This window comes from Suncus etruscus, chromosome 6, assembly GCF_024139225.1.
Source record: "Suncus etruscus isolate mSunEtr1 chromosome 6, mSunEtr1.pri.cur, whole genome shotgun sequence".
NCBI classification, from domain to species: Eukaryota; Metazoa; Chordata; class Mammalia; order Eulipotyphla; family Soricidae; genus Suncus; species Suncus etruscus.
In genome coordinates, this window is record NC_064853.1 from 45944161 (window position 1) to 45964954 (window position 20794).

The 20794-nt window shown below is 43.3% G+C and overlaps 1 non-coding gene across 1 annotated transcript; it reads left to right on the forward strand.

Moving 5' to 3' along the window:
* Window positions 1-13932: 13932 nt before the first annotated feature.
* On the forward strand, window positions 13933-14036 carry LOC126012985 (U6 spliceosomal RNA). Its single transcript, XR_007497324.1, has one exon. It is a non-coding gene; the product is annotated as a U6 spliceosomal RNA (small nuclear RNA).
* The last annotated feature ends 6758 nt before the right edge of the window (window positions 14037-20794 follow it).

Below are 20794 nucleotides of genomic sequence, written 5' to 3' on the forward strand. Positions count from 1 at the left end.
GGGTTACTCCTGGCTTTATGCTCAGAAATCACCCCTGGAAGGCACGGGGGACCATATGGGATGCTGGGATTCAAACCACTGTCCTTCTGCCTGCAAGGCAAATGCCTTACCTTCATGCTCTCTCTGGCCCCATAAACTCTTTTTTTTTTTTTTTTTTTTTTTTTTTTTGGTTTTTGGGTCACACCCAGCGGTGCTCAGGGATTACTCCTGGCTGTCTGCTCAGAAATAGCTCCTGGCAGGCACGGGGGACCATATGGGACACCGGGATTTGAACCAACCACCTTTGGTCCTGGATCGGCTGCTTGCAAGGCAAACGCCGCTGTGCTATCTCTCCGGGCCCTATAAACTCTTAATTAAATATAATAGCTGGTGCTTCTCCAATAAAATAGCTACTTTGGATTTGGAAAAGATTCTGGGGTCTAGGGGTGTGGGGATTTCAGGAACTTTGGTGCTTGGGCTGTGGTTTAAAGGGTGGGGGAAACAGGGTTCAATGTGGTTGGTCCTTGACTCCTTTTATTTGTAGGGTAGCGTTTGGGCTATCCCCAGAGTACTCAGGGGCTACTCCTGACTTTGTGTTCAAGGCTTACTTCTGGTGGTTCTCTGGGGGACAATTTGTGGTGCTGGAGATTGAACTGGTATTGCACACATGAGGTAGGTCCTGTACTATCAGCCCTAGTCCTTGACTTCTTAATCACAGAGAACCAGAGGTAGACCATGAACCTTGAGTGCCTGCATTTAAGGGAACTGGATAGTAACATGAGCACATCTCACAAATGTTATTAAATACAGTAGGCAGAAAAGAAGTTGGGAGATAGTTTCAGGGTTTGGAACTTACCTTCTCTAGGTCCTGAGTTTGATCCCCAGCACTGCATGGGACCCTGAACACCACCAGGTATATTCCTAGTGTCCTTTAGCACTGCTAAGCCCAAGTAGTTTCTCATCTGTAGGTCCAAACTCTAAAACATCTGGTCAAGTGAGTGGCCCCTGGGACTTCTGAGCACTATTTGGTAAGTAAGAATAAGAATGCATGCAAAAGGATTAGTACCATAAATGAAATAAAGCTGTAAAATAGGTAAAATAGGGGCCAAATCAGTAGTACAGTAGTAGGATGTCTGACTTACATGTGGCCTACCCAAGTTTGACCCCCAGCAACCTACATGGTCCCCTGAAGCCCCTCCAAAAGTGATTCCTGAGCACAGGCCAGGATTAAGTGATGAGCACTGCTGGGTGTGGTAGACCCTGTCCCAAATCCTTATCTGTTGGTATTCCAGGAAATGAAATCTCAAAGGGGCTGAAACAAACCAGAACAGATTTTTTGAGCTGAATCCAGGGTGCCTGAAGCATTAAAGAGCTTGAAGGGAGGGCGAGGGGGAGAAGTTGAAGGGAAACTATTACTCAGTATCAGGAATGTAGGCTGTTTCGAGGCTGACCCTAAGTTGCTGAACTGAATAAGGACTCTGGAATCATGTAAAAGTGGTTCCAGTCCAGCAGTTCTTTCTCACTCCTAGATATTTTTTTTTGGTTGTTGTTGTTGTTTTTGGGTCACACCCAGCAGCGCTCAGGGATTACTCCTGGCTCTATGCTCAGAAATTGCTCCTGGCAGGTTCAGGGGACCATATGGGATGTTGGAACCTGAACCACTGACCTTCTGCATGCAAAGCAAATGCCTTACCTCCATGCTATCTCCCGGCCCCATCACTCCTAGATATTTCTATCTTAAAAGTAAAGCATTTAAAAATCACTAAGGGGCAGGCCGGAGTGGTGGCACAAGTGGTAAGGCATCTGCCTTGCATACATTAGCCTAGGAAAGTCTTCGGTTCAATTCCCCAGCATCCCATATGGTTCCCCAAGCCAGGAGTGATTTCTGAGCACATAGCCAGGAGTAACTCCTGAGTGTCACTGGGTATAGTCCCCCCCCCAAAAAAAAAACAAAATTACTAAGGGGCTAGAGAGGAACCCCAGTGAACAGAGCAGTGCTTTGCACATAGGAAACTTAGTTCCAGCCCACACTACTTGGTCCTCTGACTACCACCAGAACCATGGAAGGAAGGAAGGAAGGAAGGAAGGAAGGAAGGAAGGAAGGAAGGAAGGAAGGAAGGAAGGAAGGAAGGAAGGAAGGAAGGAAGGAAGGGAGGGAGGGAGGGAGGGAGGGAGGGAGGGAGGGAGGGAGGGAGGGAGGGAGGAACGGAGGGAGGGAGGGAGGGAGAAAGGGAGGGAGGGAGGGAGGAAGGGAGGGAGGGAGGGAGGAAGGGAGGGAAGGAGGGAGGGAGGGAGGGAGTAAGGGATGGAAGGAGGGAGTTAGGGAGGGAGGAAGGGAGGGAAGAAGGGAGGGAGGGAGGGAGGGAGGGAGGGAGGAAGGGAGGGAGGAAGGAAGGGAGGGAGGGAGGGAGGAAGGGAGGGAGGGAGGGAGGGAGGAAGGGAGGAAGGGAGGGAGGGAGGGAGGGAGGGAGGGAGGAAGGGAGGGAGGGAGGAAGGGAGGGAGGGAGGGAGGGAGGGAGGGAGGAAGGGAGGGAGGGAGGGAGGGAGGGGAAGATAGCTGAAAGGACTGGAGCACATGCTTTATGTATGGGAGCTCTGCATCGAACCCTGATACTACTGGGAGCAACTTCCAAGCACTGTGTCAGGAGTAACCCCTGAGCAATGCTGGAAATAGCCCCAAACCCCAACAACCCAACTTCCCTCTTCCCAGGGAGCCAGGACCCTTCTCTTCATAAATGATTGACATTTTTATTTGGGGAACAATCAGTTACAGTATGGAGGATTTGCACCATCCACTTCACCAACACTATTTATTGGCTCGAGGAGTAGCCAACATTCCATACTTTTTCTTCCCACACTCCCTGCTCCCGGGAGCAATCACAAACCTTCACCAGCCCGATACCCTGAGGGGCCAAAGGTTAGTCTCCCTGTCAAGAATCACAGTCAGACGCACCATTTTCTCTGAGCAAACCGCAAAGAAGTGCAGAATTGATAACGAAGAGTCAAACAGGGCCTGTGATTGTTACTGGAGAGCAGTTTCAGGCAGCCAGAGAGATAAGGGGCCCCATAACTGATTGGGGTGGGCAGCTATCCCTCCCATCAGCTCAGCCTGGGAAAACCCCATCACCCCATTGTCAGGGGATCCCTGGAGCTTAGATGGGGATAAGATTTAGCGTTTTGGGATTTGGAAAAAGATGTGACATGCCCTCTGCCCACCCCCTCCCAACATATTCTTTGTCTTCTTGAAGGAAAAAATTCAGCCAATTTGAGATTGCTGCATTACCAAAGAAGTTGGCTAGGAAAGAGTGTGGGGCTACAGCCCTGCTGTACCTGTATTCTTTGTTGATGAAGACATTCAAGGACAATAGATAACAGTAAAGATCTCATAGAGGGGTCTGAGCAGTGGCGCAAGTGGAAGGGCATTTGCCTTGCACGCGCTAACCTAGGACGGACCACAGTTCAATCCCCCGGTGTCCCATATGGTCCCCCAAGCCAGGAGCAATTTCTGAGTGCGTAACCAGGAGTAACCTCTGAGCATCACCAGGTGTGGCTCAAAAAACAAAACAAAACAAAAAGGATCTCATAGAATTGGCATATCTCCAGACAGGGGTGCGGGTGCTTGCAAGGGGGAGTAAGGCACTGGATTTGGGAGCAAGGGTTTTCAAGGAATGAGTCACCTTTATGCATAAGGTGTCAGGAACGACAGGCATGACTTCGTTGTGTTCACTAGCTTACGCACTTGCTCATTCTTTGTCTATGCTTGTCACTCCAGCATCTCATTGTGCCACTAGGGGGCGTGGGAGCTAATATGGAGTCGGAGCACAAGGAAAAGTGAAATAGGGTCAGGTAGGGTTCTAGTCAGTGAGCTGGGAGTCCAGTCACTGGCTGGGACTGCTTTCCAAATTCCTCTCTTTATCAGAAGTTGATAACCACAAGGCTGTCTAGGGTGATGTCTCAAAGTCCCTTTGCCTTTCCATATGGAATTTTTTTCTATAGTAGTTTTCCACATTGCTTCTCCTATAATAGGTAGAACATGTCTTGTATGTGTGAGTGCAAGGTCTGTCATCACCAAACATGTGAGAAAAGAGATAGGAATAGACAATTTCCTTAAAGAGGATTGGAAGATTACTAGCAGACATAAGAAAAAGTATTCATCATCATTTTTCTTTTTTTTTGGGGGGGGCACACCTGACAGCACTCAAGGATCCCATCTGGATCTCTGCTTAAAGTCACTCTTGGTGGTGCTTGGGGAACCAAATGTGGAGCTAAGCTTCCTACTAGAGGCAGAGCTGGCCACAGTGGTATCCAAGGCAAGTACCTTACTTAATAGTATGCTTCTATATCTCCAACCACTTCATTATCACATATTATCAGAGAAGTAAAAATCAAATCTATATTGAGATATTATCTCACACCAGTGAGAAAGACATATATCAAAAAGACTAAAAGCAGGCAGAGATGTGGTTAAACGGTTTGGCCCATGGGGGACAAAGAGATAGCACAGTGATAGGGCATTTGCCTTGCACACAGCTAACCTAAGACTGACCTAGGTTCGATTCCTGGCATCCCATATGGTCCCCCCAAGCCTTCCAGGAGTGATTTCTGAGAGCAGAATCAGGCCTATCCCCTGAGCACTGCTGGATGTGCTCCCCCCCCAAAAAAAAGACAACAAAGAAAAGGGTTCCCACTTTTACTATTGGTGGGAATGTCATTAGATTTAACAACAGTGGAAAAGTAAGGAGACTTCTCAAGAAAGTAAGAATAGAGGAGACAGAGAGAAAATACAGTGGATAAAACATTTGCCTTACACATAGCTGAGCAGCACCCCTATATAATTCCCCTGTGCTTCCCAGGAAAAATCCTGAACAGTGCCAAATGTGGCACAAATACAAAACACAAAAAAGTAAAAACAGATATTCCATATGATTCAGCTATTTTACTTCTTGACATCTACTGCACAAACTCAAAAACATCAATTTGAAAAAGATATATGCACACCTATATTCATTGAAGTATAAGTACAATAGCCAGGATATTGAAACAGCCCAAATGTTCAACAATGGACTAATAACTGAAGCTATAAGAAAAGATAAAATCTTGAAATGTGCTTCAGCTTGAATGGACTAAGAGGGCATCATGTCAAATAAAATAAGTTAGAAGAAGGACAAATACTGAATGATCTCACTCATCTGTTGTGTACAGAAAAGCAAAGCAAGGGAATAAACAATATTGAACGATGAAAAACCCTTGGCCTTGAATTATGAAGCTAAGATTACCAAGCACTGCAGGGAAAGTGGAAAGATGGACACTTTGGTTTATAATATGGTTACTGAAGGAGTATCATATTTATCACTTTTCCTCCTTTCAGCACCAGTTCTTGTTCAGAATGATCATTTCTAATAATGATTGTCATAGAGGTCCGTTCTCTGTCTTAATTGCATTTCCCCACCCACCCCATTTTGTGGCAAGCTTCCTTCCATGGATCAGCCCTCTGACCCTTGTTTCTGTTATCTTTGGATTTTATTTTCAGGCTTTTTTCCCTCACAAATGAGAGTGATCATTCTGTCTATGTCTATGTTTTTCCCTGTGACTATACATGTATAAGTAAATGAGTTGAAATTTAAATTAAAATTGAAATTGAAATTAAAAAATTGAATTAAAATTTATTAACAGAGGGGCTATAGGGTGTTTGCCTCACATGCTGCTGACCTGGGACAGACCCGGGTTCAATCACCAGCATCCATTTGGTCCCCTGAGCCTGCCAGGAGTGATTTCTGAGGACAGAGCCAGGAATAACCCTTGAGCACTGCCAAGTGTGACCCAAAAAAAAAAAATCACACACACACCACCCCATGGGATCAGAGTGAAAGCACAGTGGTAGGGTGTTTGCCTTGCATACTGCCGATTCATGACCAACCCCAGGTTCAACACTTGGCATCCCATATAGTCCTGCCAGGAGTGATTTCTGAGTGCAGAGCCAGGATTAACGCCTGAGTGCTGCTGAGTGTGGCCCCCAAAAACAAAAAAAAAAAATTAAAAAAAATCACACCTCCCAAAAAATAAAAAAAGAAAGCTAACATAGCGACTAATCTGGGAGAGATTTGGAAGATTAAAAAATAGGACAACATGAACACATTAATGTTATTAATTTTTTATTTATTGTCATTTAATTTGTTTGTTTTTAGACCATGCCCTATGTTTAGTTGGACAATGTGGTACCTATGAACTACTGCATGCAAAGCATCATTTTCAATTCTCTTCTTGGGGTCAAGGGCTCCCAACCAGTGCTCAGGGGAACCAGAGTTCACTCTCAATAATAGTTGGCCAGTTGGGCCTAAAGGCTTAATACTAGGATCAGAGGACATAGGAGCCATGTTGTTCTGGAGATTGAACTGGGGTCCTTCCATCTTCTCATTCCAATGCTATTTCTTATTTTGGGGGGGTGTCTCTGCATACCTGGTGGTGCTCTAAAACTTAATTCTGGCTCCACACTCAAGGATCACTTTGGTAGGATCAAAGGACCATCTGGATATCAAGATATCTAGATAGAATCTAGGTCTGAACACATGCAAGACAAGCACCTTGCTTTCTTCAATATCACTCTGGCCCCTCATTTTTTTTTTATTTTTGGGTCACACCCGGCTGCGCTCAAGGGTTACTCCTGGCAGGCACGGGGGACCATACGGGATGCCAGGATTTGAATCACCTTTGGTCTGGTTCTGCCGCTTGCAAGGCAAATGCCCTACCACTGTGCTATATCTCTCTGGCCCCTTCATTTATTAAGTCAATCTTGACAAGTTTCTTAAACACGGAACTAATGAAATAGGTTTAGTGGCATGCCTTGTACATGACTGACAGATCAATCCCCAACACCACATGGTCATTGGGAATGATCCCTGAGCAGGGAGCTGCCAGTAGCCCTGCATCACCTCCAAACCAAAATTAGATCAATAAACACCACATGCAAATGAACTTTCAGATTACTTTTTTTTTTATAGTTTAAAATATTTGATTAGAGGCTGGAGTGATAGTACAATATGTATGGTGCTTTGCCTTGCATGCAATTAACTCAGGCTTTATCCCCAACATCCCATATGGTCCCCAGTGCCCTGAATGCAGAGCCAGAAGTAAACCTGGAGCACTGATAGGTATGCCCCAAAGGAGGGGCCAGAACAAAAGCATAGTGGGTAGGGAGTTTGCCTTGCATGTAGCCAACACAGTTTTGATCCCTGGCATTCCATAGTGTCCCCTGAGCCTGCCAGGAGCAATTTCTGAGCACAAAGGTGGGAGTAATCCCTGTGCACCACCAGGAGTGGCTCCAAAACAACCAACCAAACAAAAAAACCCTCAACCCTTAAAGGAAAAAAAGTCTCTCCCTGTAGTTAATATCCTCTTTTCATTCCCATTGCTATTGATTTGAGCTTTTTCTCTTTTCCTTAATCTGTCTTGCTAGGAATTTATGTATTTTATTAATTTGTTTTATTAATCATTTGTATTGTTTCTTTGCTTTTTTATGTTTATCTTTATTATTTCCTGCTCTTTAGGGGTGGGGGTTTGATTATGTTGTCTTTTCTTAATTTCCCAGGTTGAATAACCAACTCATAAATGTGTAATCTTTATTAGTGTGCAATCTTTGATATATGTACTTGAGAGTACACATATCCTCTCAAGGATGGTTTTAGCTGTGTTCTAGTTTCAAAATGCAATGCTTTCATTGTCAGCCAATTCCTAATATTTTTGAGTTTGTCTTTGTCTTATTAAGGACTTTTCGGAATGGTTTTTCCGCTTTCAGACACAAGATTACCCTTTGTTATGCTTTTCATTTCATTGTGCTGTGGGGCTAAGAGCAGCCTCTATACTCTCAAGTCTTTTATCTGTGGGCAGACTTACTACAAGATCTTTTAGGTCATCAATTTTTGTGAGTGTTTTTTTATTAGTTGGGAAAATGCCATTCTCTGATTGGACTTGAGTAGGGATCTTTGGGCCACATCCTGTGACGCTCAGGGCTGACTTCTGACTTCTGTACTCAAAACACTGTCCGACTTCTGTCTGCACTTCATGACCATATAGGGTATCTGGAATCAGATTTAGGTTAGCTTCATGCAAGGCAAGTGCCCTAGCATCACTGGCCCTAATATTTTGATTGTTTAATCAAGTTTTGTTTGCTTGTTTGTTTCTATATATTCACATTTTAATTACATTTACATTTTACCAATCCAATGAAATGAAACATCAAGAAGTGCAAGGCGTTTTTGAAACATGACTGACAATAATATTAGAAGTCTAGTTTTGGGGCCGGAGAGATAGCATGGAGGTAAGGCATTTACCTTGCATGCAGAAGGTCAGTGGTTCAAATCCCGGCATCCCATATGGTCCCCTGAGTCTGCCAGGAGTGATTTCTGAGCATAGTGCCAGGAGTAACCCCTGAGCACTGCTGGATGTGAACTAAAAACAAAAACAAAAAACAAAAAAAGAGGGCCCGGAGAGATAGCGCAGCGGCGTTTGCCTTGCAAGCAGCCGATCCAGGACCAAAGGTGGTTGGTTCGAATCCCGGTGTCCCATATGGTCCCCCGTGCCTGCCAGGAGCTATTTCTGAGCAGACAGCCAGGAGTAACCCCTGAGCACCGCTGGGTGTGGCCCAAAAACCAAACCAAACCAAACAAAACAAAACAAAACAAAAAAAACAAAAAAAGAAGTCTAGTTATAGGGCCATTACTAGAGTGACAGTATAATTGGGAAGATGCTTACCTTGCAGACAGCTAACCATGGTTTGTTCCCAGCTCTATTTATGGTCCCCTGGTTTCTTCAAGGAGTGGTATAATCCCAAAACAAACAAACAAAAAAGGTAAGGTGTTTCCCTTGCATGCAGAAGGTCAGTGGTTTAAATCCTGGCATTCCATATGGTTCTCTGAACCTGCCAGGAGCGATTTTTGAGCATAGTGCCAGGAGTAACACCTGAGCACTACCGGGTGTGATCCAAAAACCAAAAAAAAAAAAGTTATGAGGGCCGAAGAGATTGCATGGAGATAGGGTGTTTGCCTTACATGCAGAAGGATGGTGGTTCGAATCCTGGCATCCCATGTGGTCCCCCAAGCCTCAGAAGCAATTTCTGATCATAGAGCCAGGAGTAACCCCTGAGCACTACCAGGAGTGACCCAAACCCCCTTCCCCAAAAAGTCTTGTTATGTCTGGGGTGAAGTGGTAGCACAGTGGCATAGTGGTAGGGCATTTACCTCACACGCAGCTAACCCAGGATGAACATGGGTTTGATCCCTGGCATCCCATATGGTCTCCTGAGCCAGGAGCAATTTCTGAGCACAGAGCTAGGAGTAACACCTGAGCACCTCTGGGTGTGGCCCAAACAAGAAAAACAAAAACAAAAAAACGCAAATACGTCTAGTTATGGGATAATGCTTCTATACTGACTTTTATTTATTTGTTTTTAAAACTTGATTGATTGATTGACTTGGTTGATTGTTTGGGGGCTACACCCAGCAGTGCTCAGGGGTCACTCCTAGCTCTGCACTCAGATCAGCCCTGGCAGGCTGGGGGACCATATGGGATACTGAGAATCAAATCAGGTCTCCCCACCCCACCCCTAGGTCAGCCACATGCAAGGCAAATGCCTTACCACTGCACTATCTCACCGGCCCCATACTGACTTACAGTTCCTGCCTAAAGTATAAGGAAAATACATTCATATTATTTATCAGAGAAACGTGAATCTTTTTTAAAAAGTGGGGACCAGGCTAATCAGTATGAATACACAGTGGCTTGCTGGATCTGTAACTTCAGGCTTGCCTACCTTACAACCAACTCCAGTTCAGTCCTTGGCATGACATATACTTCCTTGAACCCCAGCAGAATGATCTCTGAACAGAGTTAGGAGTAAGTCCTGAGCACTGTCAATTGTGTTCCAATCCCTCAAATAAAGATCAAATCTCAGGAAGCTGTGAATCTTCTTTTAATTCTCTCATATTTTGCTTTATATTAGGGCACATCAAATTCTGAACTCTAGGCCATATTTGACCCACCCATGCCGTGGTTTATTTTTTTTACACTCCTGAATATGCTTAGGAACTGTTCCTGAATTTGCATTCAGGAATGACCCCTGATGGGTTCAAGGGACCATATGGGATGCTGGGGAATGAACCCTGGTTGACCTCATGCAAGGCAAGTGCCTTACTATCACACCATGTACTATCCTCCCATACCTTGTTTTTGTAAACAAAGTTCCTTTTGGAAGACGCAAGGCAAGTGCCTTACTATCACACCATGTACTATCCTCCCATACCTTGTTTTTGTAAACAAAGTTCCTTTTGGAAGACAGACTGGATACTCCAGAATAATTAAAAGCTATTTTTATTTTGGGCCAGGGCATCAGTAAAGTGGGTAGGGTCCTTGGCTAACACATGGCCAACCCAAGATTGAATTCCAGCATTCCATATGGTCCTTTGAGCCCTATAAGGAGTGATCCCTGAGAAACAGAGCAGGAGTAAACCCTGAAAACTGCTGGACATGGACCCCACCAATCAGAATTGTTTTATTTTAAATTTTTGTAGTGCCATTCCCAAATGGCCACACCCAGGAATGTGGAGACTCTGGGATATCACATAGTACCAGGGATGGCACTCAGGGCCTTTCATGCTAGGCTTGTGGCTTTTCCATTGGACCTGTCTTTCTGGCCCAGTCACATTCTTCTGTCTCCAAGGGACCTATGAAAGCTCACTCACTGCAATGGCAAAGGTGAGCAGTTCAGACAGCTACTGTATGACCTACAAAGTCTAAAAATATCTGTGCTTTCATAGGAAAAGTTTGCTGTGTTTATTTAAGTTGAGGGCTATGATCTTAAGTTCCCAAAAGTTCAGAATTCTATCTCCCGGCAGCATGTCCTTAGTTAGCCATTATGCAATGTTCCTCTTATCAGTAATGACTTGAAGTCCATTTTGACTAATATTTAGAAAGCTAGTCAGCTTACCCTGGCTTGCCTGGTCTCTGTTAAGAATGCATTTAAGCTGAAAGTTAAAAAAAAAAACAAAAAAACACTACTGAATCAGAGCCATAATACAGAGGGTAGGATGCTTGTCTTGTATGCACCTGACTGGGTTTAGTTTCCAGCATCCCATATGGTCCTCTGCGCACACCAAGATCAAAATACTGCCAAAGCAAAAAAAAACAAAAAAAAACAAAAAAAACCAAAATAAAATAAAATAAAAAACCAAACCAAATAACAAGGGTGGTGCTGAAATCAACTAGGTATGGTTTCTTTTCTTTTCTTTGTGTGTGAACAGCTGTGTTCAGCACTTAGTTCTGGTTCTGCACTTGGGGATCATTCCTGGTGTGGTTGCGGGAGCATTTGGGATGCTGGGGATGTAACTCAAGTTGGTCAAAAATGCAAGACAGGCACCCAACCAGCTGTACTATTGCTCCAGCTCCTGCTTTCTTTATTGCATTTTTTCACAATATGAGCTTTTTATTCAATTTGTAAAGGATAACTTAGTACATTGTTTTGTTCATCTGTCATTTCCCCAATCTCCACCAACTTTAACTATAAAAAACAGAAAATAAAGATACATTGCAATACAAGAACAATATAACCACTGTTGCCTAGCAAAAATAATCTCTATAAAATCATAAACAATGACATTTTGTTAAAAGATGAAAAATTCTCTCGGTTAACTGGAAAGACATGGTGTCATGCATGCATATGTATATATAATTTTGTTTGTTTTTTCTATTCTGAGGATGGAACCCAGGGCCTCATACATGTGAAGTGTATACCCTACAACTGAGCCCCATAGTGGTGTGTTATTTGAAAGCAGAAAAGAGGTATGTCATTTTTAAATAGCAAAATTTCCGGAGTCATGCTATCCTGGGCTTTGTTTCAGCTACTCTGATGATCCTAGGTTTGGACTTGTACTATATCCTCTTTTTTTTTTTTTTTTTTAGTTTTTAGTTTTTAGTTTTTGGGTCACACCCGGCAGTGCTTAGGGGTTACTCCTGGCTCTATGCTCAGAAATCACTCCTGGCAGGCTGGGGGGATCATGTAGGATGCCGGGATTTGAACCACCGTCCTTTTGCATGCAAGGCAAATGCCCTACCTCCATGCTATCTCTCCGGCCCCGTACTATATTCTCTTTATTTGCTTTGATTAATGAGTCTTTGTACTCACCTTTGTTGTATTAGGACTGCAAAAAGGATGGTATTGCAGATGTGACTCAAGTGGTTGAGCACATGATGTCTTCCTTGTGTGTGGCCCTAAGTTCTATCTCCAGTACCATGTTCTCTTCCCCTCAACACCTTTGAAAAAAACATTGATTGTAAAAAGGCTGGCAAGCTTTCAGGCATTGTCCATGTGTCAAGAAGGAAGTGCTTCTCAGAAGACTTCACTGAGAATATGTTTCCTGAACTGAGGGCACCTTTTCCCTTCATCACTTGACTGAGAGAAACAAAGTTCCAAGACTGATGTGAGACCAAAGCATAACTCACCCTTGGGAACTGCTACTTTTCATTACAAGAAATAAATGGGATAGGATATATTCTCCTCCCGAGGTCAGCAGATTTCTACCAGCTACCTTGGACAAACAAGATTCTCTGTCAAAGTGCAAGGGTCGGGGAATCCTCAAAACCAGTGATAGATACTGCTATCGAGTTGTCGTAATTTTGGTTTAGGTGTGTCACATATACGTGACAGAAGAGATGCATGATGTGTTTTCACACACCCAGGTCATTATTATTAACTGGTGAAATCAGGACTTTTACGTTTTTTATCTGTGATTATCAACATTTAAACATTTATTTATAAATCTCATTTTTTGTGACCAGTTATCAGGTGAATTATTAGCAGGGATCTATTGCTAGCTAACAAATGACCCAAATCCAAGCAATTGCCATCAAAGTAATAATCATTTATTCCCTCTCATATTTCTGACACACAGCAATCCAGGGGTCGTGTGGCAAGATGATTCAGAAGCAGGCTCCTTGGGAGATTGTATGGCCAAGCTGTGAGTAAGGTCTGCTGCCATATGAAGGGACTTATGTAGATTTGCTGCAGACAGAGGCTTTCTGGCCACCTGGGCTTCACAGAAAGGGCTCATGACTTACATGGCTTCTCCAGACAGGTGATGAGAGTGGAGGGGGACAGAGCTATAGCACAACTGGTAGGACTTTTGCCTTGCTTTGACCAGCTGATCCTTGCATGAGGTTTTATCCTCGGCCCCCAATATGGTACCCTGAGCCTTTCACAAATAATTTTTGATTACAGAGCCATTAGTAACCCCTGAGCAATACCAGATATGGCCTAAAAGTGCCCAGAAAAGAAAATGAAAGTCCAGTTTATCTTTCAAGGAGGTTACTAGATTTATCAAATAAAAATACAATATGCCTGGGACTGGAGCCATAGTCCAGCATACAGAGTATTTGCTTTACACACAGCCAATCTGAATTCAATCTCCAGAATCCTCATTACCACCAGATATGGTCCCCTTGACCCAAAAAAGTACACAAAACATAATAAAACTTATATTTCAGATAAGGATTGAAGTAATTGAGTAGAGGGTAGGGCACTAGTCTTGACATATGGTCCAGAGCTTTGCCAGGGTTCTGAGCACAGCTGAGTATGCCCACAAGTTATTAGGGCTGGAGAGACAGTACAGGAGATAAAGTGCTTGCTTTGCTTGCTTGTTTGTTTCTAGTCCCTGGTTGAGAACAAATGGGTTCTCTGAGAATCATCAAGGGTGATCACTGGATCCCTGAGCACAGAACCAAGAGTAACCTCTGAGCCCTGCTGAGTTTATTCCAAAAGCTGCACCCCCACCCCATATAGGATTGAAAAAAAATTTTTTTGGTGATGCTGGGGTTAGAATCCTATGCCTCACTCATGTGAAGTATCTGCTTTGCCACTGATCAATATTAGTGATGGGAATTTAAAACCATCAAAAGTAAAACATTAGTGCTTGCTTCGGCAGATATATACTAAAATTGGAATGATACAGAGAAGATTAGCATGGCCCCTGTGCAAGGATGACAAGCAAATTCGTGAAGCGTTCCATAATTTTGAAAAAGAAAAAAAAAAGTAGAACATTAAACTAAGCCTAGTAGGACTGTAGGTTACACTCTAAGAAAACCAGACCTTCTGGGAAGCAGCATCCCACCACTCCAGTAATATCCGATAGCTTAGAAACAATCAGTCAGAGGGAGATAGACACAGAATAGTCTCACTCATCTGTGGGATTTAGGAAAAATAAAGACATTATTGTAATAATACCCACAGATGAGATAGAGATGAGGGCCTGAAGGATCGGCTCACGATATGAAGCTCACCACAAAGAGTGAAGAGTGCAGTTAGAGAAATAACTACACTAACAACTATCATGACAATGTTAAGAAGTGAGAGAAGTAGAATGCCTGTCTCGCATACAGACAGGGGATGAGGGAGGAGGGAGATGAGAGTCATTGGTGGTGGGAATGTTGTACTGGTGAAGGGGTCTGTTCTTTTTATGACTGAAACCCAACTGCAAACATGTTTGTAATCATGGTGCTTAAATTAAGATATTGTTTTAAAAAAAGAAAAGAAAAAAAATAATCACCAAGTCTATTCTGCACACCATGGGTGGAGACAACATAAGGGCTTGAGTCCCAGAAGGCTGGGATCACTGACACCATCTTAGCAACTGGCAACCAAGCAAAGTTTTCCTTTGCTCCTTTCTCTTGTCATTTCCTGCCTGGGGTTGACTGATTAGCCTTGCCTTTTCCCTTTGTTTGCTCTCCACTGATTTAGAATAGATTCTATTTCTGTTTTTTCATTTGTCATCCTTACATTTTTAACAAGCATGCTTCCATTAACAGTGTCTTAAGTTAGCATCCTCCTCTAGAACAAGCAAAGAGCTTAGAATACCTTCACACTTGGATCATACTTTCCTGCCTATCTTTTGGTTGTTTTCCAATTCTTCAATTGTACTTTATTTAATCCTCAAACCAATCTTTAAAATTTCTAAATAAAGTCTGTGCTTATTTGAACTTCCTTAGTATACTCTTTTTTTGCTTCTCTTGCAGGTTGCCATTGTTTGGGGGGGCTTATTTCCTGCTTTGTTTTTCAATATTAATTTGGCATCTTGCCAGAACCAAAGGTTTTAATGGTGATTTTTTTTTACTGATATTAAAAATAACTTGACTGGATCTTTAGTCATTTTTGTTTCTAATATTGTGTATTTTGTGTTAATCATTTGTTTATTAAAGCAAATAATTAGTTCAAAAAAATCTTTTTGGGTTTTTAGGCCACACCCAGTGATGATCAGGGGTTACTCCTGGCAATGTGCTCAGAAATCGCTCCTGGCTTGGGGAACAATATGGGATGCCAGGGGATTGAACCACGGTCCATCCTAGGTTAGCCACGTGCAAGGCAAACGCCCTACCACTTGCACTACCGCTCCGGCCCCTAGTTCAATTTTTTTTACTTATTTTTGGTGTCATTCTTTTTGGCTTTATTGTTTTTCTTTCCTCTCTTCTACTTTCTTTGGGTTTTTGAATTGTCTCTTCCTCGAGTCCTGTATTGAATGCTTAATTCATTTGCTGTCAGTCCTTCCTGTTTTGAATAAACACATTTAAGTTATATTTTTCCCTTCAAGTTCCATATGAGCCTATTTTATTGCTATTCAAATTTAAACATCTCATAATTTCCATGATAATTTTCTCTTTAAAGCTCATGAATTATTTAGAAATGAGTTTTTAAGTTAACAAACATACTAAAGTTCCTTGGCCAAATTTTTATTGTTGGTTTCTAATTTTATTATATTTGGATTTGAAAACATGACTTGAGTGATAATGATTCTTTGAAAAGTTTTAGACTTCCTTTATAGCCTCATAAGGTATTTTTAAAGAATGTTCCACTAAACTTGAAAACAATGGGTGTTCTGTGTGGTTGTAAAGTTTGTTTACCTAGTAAATGAAATTCCTTAAATAGAGTGTTCATACTTCTGTGTCCTTACTAATAATATTTTGTTACTCCAGCCAGTGATTTTTAAGAAAATTTCCATTTTCTCACTTTGTTTATAGGTTTGTGATTTGCTTTATATATATATAACCATAAATAAAAGTTTATGACTAGTGTAAGTCATCATTTCTATATGTTAACTCATATATGATTATATCTTCTTGACTGATACCTCCTTTTATGAGTGTATTGATTGGCATTATAACACTTTCACAAAAGATCCTAAAAATAAACCAAACCAATGTTTACCTATTTTTTACTTTTTATTTAACATGTTAGAGAATATTATTTTAAAAAAAAAGTGATTCAAATTGCTGACAGTTTCCAATTATTGAGCACTGACCATATATTCTAAACATTATTTGGAGGAGTTGAAATAGGATTCCTATGATATTCTTTTAACTAAATACAGTTTGTGCTACTTTCTATCATTTCTTGTAGGTTTGTTAGTGGAATTAAAAACAGGGATTTAAAAATGATAAAAGTTTATTTCTTATTCATTAGACGTCCAGCATCAATCATGGGGCCAGAGAAATAATACAGAAATAACACAGTTGCTTTGCATGCAACTGCCCCACCTTCATTTCCGACACTACATATGGTTCTCTGAGCATAGGCATGATCCCTGAGTGTAGAGCCAGGAGTAAGCCCTGCCTATTTCTGGGTGCAGCCCCAAAACAACAATGACAAAATAAAAAAAAATAAAATAGTGATCTAGGGTCACAGTTTCAGCAGGATCTGTGAAGTAGGGAGAGAAAAGGGAGGGTGAGGTGTTTATTCCTCGCTCCTTTACCAGGACGAGGGTGGGGTAAAGCAGAGGTAACTTCTGGCCCTCATCACCCTGCAGACCCCAGCAGGGAATGTTTTGTTGCTCTAGCCCCCAAGAGCTGGCCTCTCTCTTGTGAATCTCCTGTCACCTACTTTGACCTGAGTCCTTTCCCAAAAAAAACAACCTCTGTTCTCCTAATTACAGCATGGTGCCATCTGTTTCCTGCTGGGACTTTCAGGGATGCAAGCAGTGTGTTTCTAAAAGCCAACAGGCATACACTCTTCTATCCAAAGCTGAGCATGGACCCTCTCACTCTCCTGGCTCACTCTTGAATCACCTCATCTCAAAGGCATTGAGGTTGAGAGGCCAAGTAAGAGTGAAGGCAGCCACAGGGTACCTTCAAACAGGGCTCCAGAGACCACCCAACAGGATGGCCAAGTCCCCTGGGGCTTCCCTTTTCTTCATGTCCATCTCAATCAGACTCATTCCTGCCACTTATCTGATGCCAGAATTGTATGTCCCTCCTGTACAAGTTTAGCATCTCATTCTGGTTTTAGAGACTCATTTGGGCCCGGGCTTGCTGAACCCCTTTAGGCAGTCTATACTCTCACCCAGTGCCTGTTCTGAGTTGCTGGGACTTGGCAGCTAACTTTTCATATCTCCACTCTGATTCATTCAACCTCCATTGTTTTCCAGACTTACTCTCTAGGTGGGCCCTCAACCTGTTTCTCTGATTGCCTCATTCTTAGGAAATTCTTCCCTGTAGGGACCACTCCCTCTTGAAGATAAGAGACTATTGCTCCCTTTTTACAGAAGGAAGAACTGAGTTCCAGAGTGGAAAAGGAGCTTCAGGGGTTCCTTAGAGCTGGAATGAGCAGTCTGTCCAGCTCTGAGTTAGACTTTCTAAAAAAAGTGAGGGAAGGAGAGCAGGCAAACCACTAGGTGGGGAAAAGGGTGCCTGAGTGGCACCAATGTTAGTTAATGCCACAGGTGAAGAAAAACTCCAATCCACTGATGGCCAAGCAGAGGCACAGAGATGTCCTGTGAATGAATGGTACAGAATGGGGACCATCACCCCAATTTGACCTCTGGAATCCAACAGACAGATCCAATTTTACTTCTGTCCTTTCCTGCTCACTAACCAGGCCCATGTCATAGAGCAGGCCCAAGACTCACCCAGAAAAAGTGTAAAGCCTGCTGGGAAGCTGGATAGCACCACTGTTGAGGAAGTCACACAGGGCCATCAGGGAAGGGGATATGGGAGGGTAGGGTGTGGGGTTCAGCCACCAGGAAACCCTACAACCCAGTTTGCCAGTGACTGGGTCCTGCATCCCTGCACACATTCAGACCCTCATGGTTCCATTCTTCCAACCATCAACTCTGAAGATCATCTAAGTCCAGTAGTGAATGAGACAGATAGCAGAAGGTGCGAAAAGCCAAGTCTACAGGATGGGTTACTGCAGGAAAGTGGGGGTTGAGTGCCAAAGAGCTGAGTAGAGTCAGGGAAGCTTCTCAGAAGGCTTAGAACCTGCAGAATAGCCATTCCCAAACCCTAAAGTGACCCTGCAGCCCCAGGCTAAGCCCACCTATGTTATATGACAACCCTGTTCCCCCCAATTGCTCTGCCTCCCTTCAGGTCACAGCCTCTGGTTGCTTCCAACCTCAGATCCTGGCCATTAACTGAACACCAATGGAAGCAAAGCCCTTGCTGGGATACAGGAAGTAGAGGGACAAAGGTAAGGGAAAGTTTGCCTGGAATTAGTCTGACAGCTGTTTCTCGCATTGCCCAGCAATGGACCAGGATCACTTTCCCAAACCCCACTCTAGCTCGTTTCCTCCTGTATGTGGGGGGTGATAGCTGTCCTTGTCACTCACTTGACATCCACACCACTAATCTCTGTGCTGGCCTATAGTTGGGAGCACCTAGAGGCTATGGCCTAGCAGAGCAATGGGGGAAGAGGGGTGTCATATAAAATAGGTGGACTTAGCTTGGGGCTGCATGGGCATGTTAGGGTCTTGGGAATGAGAGCAGAATTCCCCCTCTAGTTTCTCCCATCTCATATTCCCAGTGGGCACCTCCCCTGTGCTAGAACACAGAGCTCCCTGAAGGCTGCAGAGACTCATCTTTACTTCTCAAACAGATGCCTCAGGTATTAGCAAGAGTCACGGAATTTTCAGGAAGTGGGTGGAATTGTAGAAGAAATATCTCCAAGGGCTTAGCAGTGAGTCACCAAGGACATGATGCAGAAAGAATCAATCCTGCCCTTTCTGACCTGCAAAGTCTGTCTACCTGGGCTACACATTCCATGGGAGGCGGTGCAGGGCATTTTCCATATCTAGCTCCATCACTTACCAGTTATGGCAACTGACAAGCCACACTTGCCCCAAGCCTCTGTCTCCCTCTCTGTCAAATGGCTTGACCAGGAGCCCCTTGCTGTTGGAGACTTTGTTATCTGTTCAGCCTTCCACTGTCCACTCTAGCATAACAGCTCTCATCTCTTCCTCCAAATGCTGGCTCCACACGGGCTATCATGGGACCATGACCCCACTCCTAGGCCCACAGCTAGACACCCAAGCACAGCCAGGCCATGCAGAAGCACTCCCTGTTCTCTTCCGGTCTAAATCATAACTAAGATCAGGACTACAGGCTGAAGCGCCCAGAAGGGCTCACTGATCACATGCCCTTCCTCCAGTTAGTCTGAAGAGAAATTTGGGAGAGGAAAGGAGAAGGGGGAGGAAGAAGGAGAGGAGGAGAAAGAAGTCTTGGTAGTATTTGAGTTCCTGGTTCCAGCTATGCTTGAGCCCCCACTCAGGAGCTCTGTTCAGTATCTGGAAGTTCACCAGTCTTACTGTCTCCTCTTTGACTGGCCTTGGTATTTTATGACATACTTTCTCACAGGAATATGCATAGGATTAAGTGAACTAAATCGTGTGAAACACTTGGCCTCAGGCCAGGCCTAGTGCAGATTCAGTAGTTATGGATTCCTTTCCCTTCATGGGCAACTGGTCAAGGATGGGGCTCTGGCAAGAAACCAGGAAGATGTGAGACATCATGCTGGTGGAATGGTATAACTCAGCCACAAAGGGGAAAAGACTCCGCAGCCAGGAAACCTCTGCAGAACTTCACTGGAACCTGATTCATTTCACTAGAATGAATGCTCAGGTGGAATACGTGGTAGATAGGAAAGGATGAAGCTAAGTAAAAACAAACAAACAAACAAACAAAAACATTGAAAAGTTGTCAAAGAAAACACCCATTGATTCAGGGCTTTATGTGTGGTTTCTGGATATCAAAAAGATGGGTGTGAGAGATGTCAGAGGAGGGACACACAAATTGAGTTTTCAAAGATGGGTAAGAGTTCTTCACCAAAGTGGAAAAGAACATGGGAAGGGACTTTGATAACTACCAATCAACCACTACTACTAGCACAGAGATAATCTGTTAGGGTAATTTTGCAGGAATTTCAACTTGCAGTTTCACATAAGAAACCAGACAGAGTCACAGAAAAAAGTACATTTTGGCCAGGGGTTGTTGAGCAGCTTTTTGGATCTTACTGAGTAAGCCAAGCTACTTGCTCTCTGTTGCTTTCCCTGTCACTTTTATTAGCCAGAGTTTAACATAAATCACCTGAGGGTCAGGGTTTACATAATTCAAGGTACTTGTGCTAATCAATTCAAAAAAGGTGAAAGGAAAAAGTTAAGTGATTTTACAGGTGTATAACAACACTGCTCATTATGAGGATTCAGACGGTCTCAGTTGAGTTTTGAGTCACACACAGCAGTAAGTTTAGGGCTTACTCCTGGCTCTGTGCTCAGGGACCAATCCTGGTGAACTCAGGGACCAAATAGGATCCCAGGAATAGAAACCTATTTTGAAATCCCACTTATATGAACCTTCATATCCTTCTCTGCTTCTATCCTTATTTGAAAAATAAGGAAATATGGATTAGTTTGGTTTTAGTAAAAATGAGATGTGAAGCATTCAGATGTGCTGAGAGAAGTTGAGGTGAGGTGAAGGGGCTGGAGAGATAGTTGTCTTGTAGGCAGCCAACCCA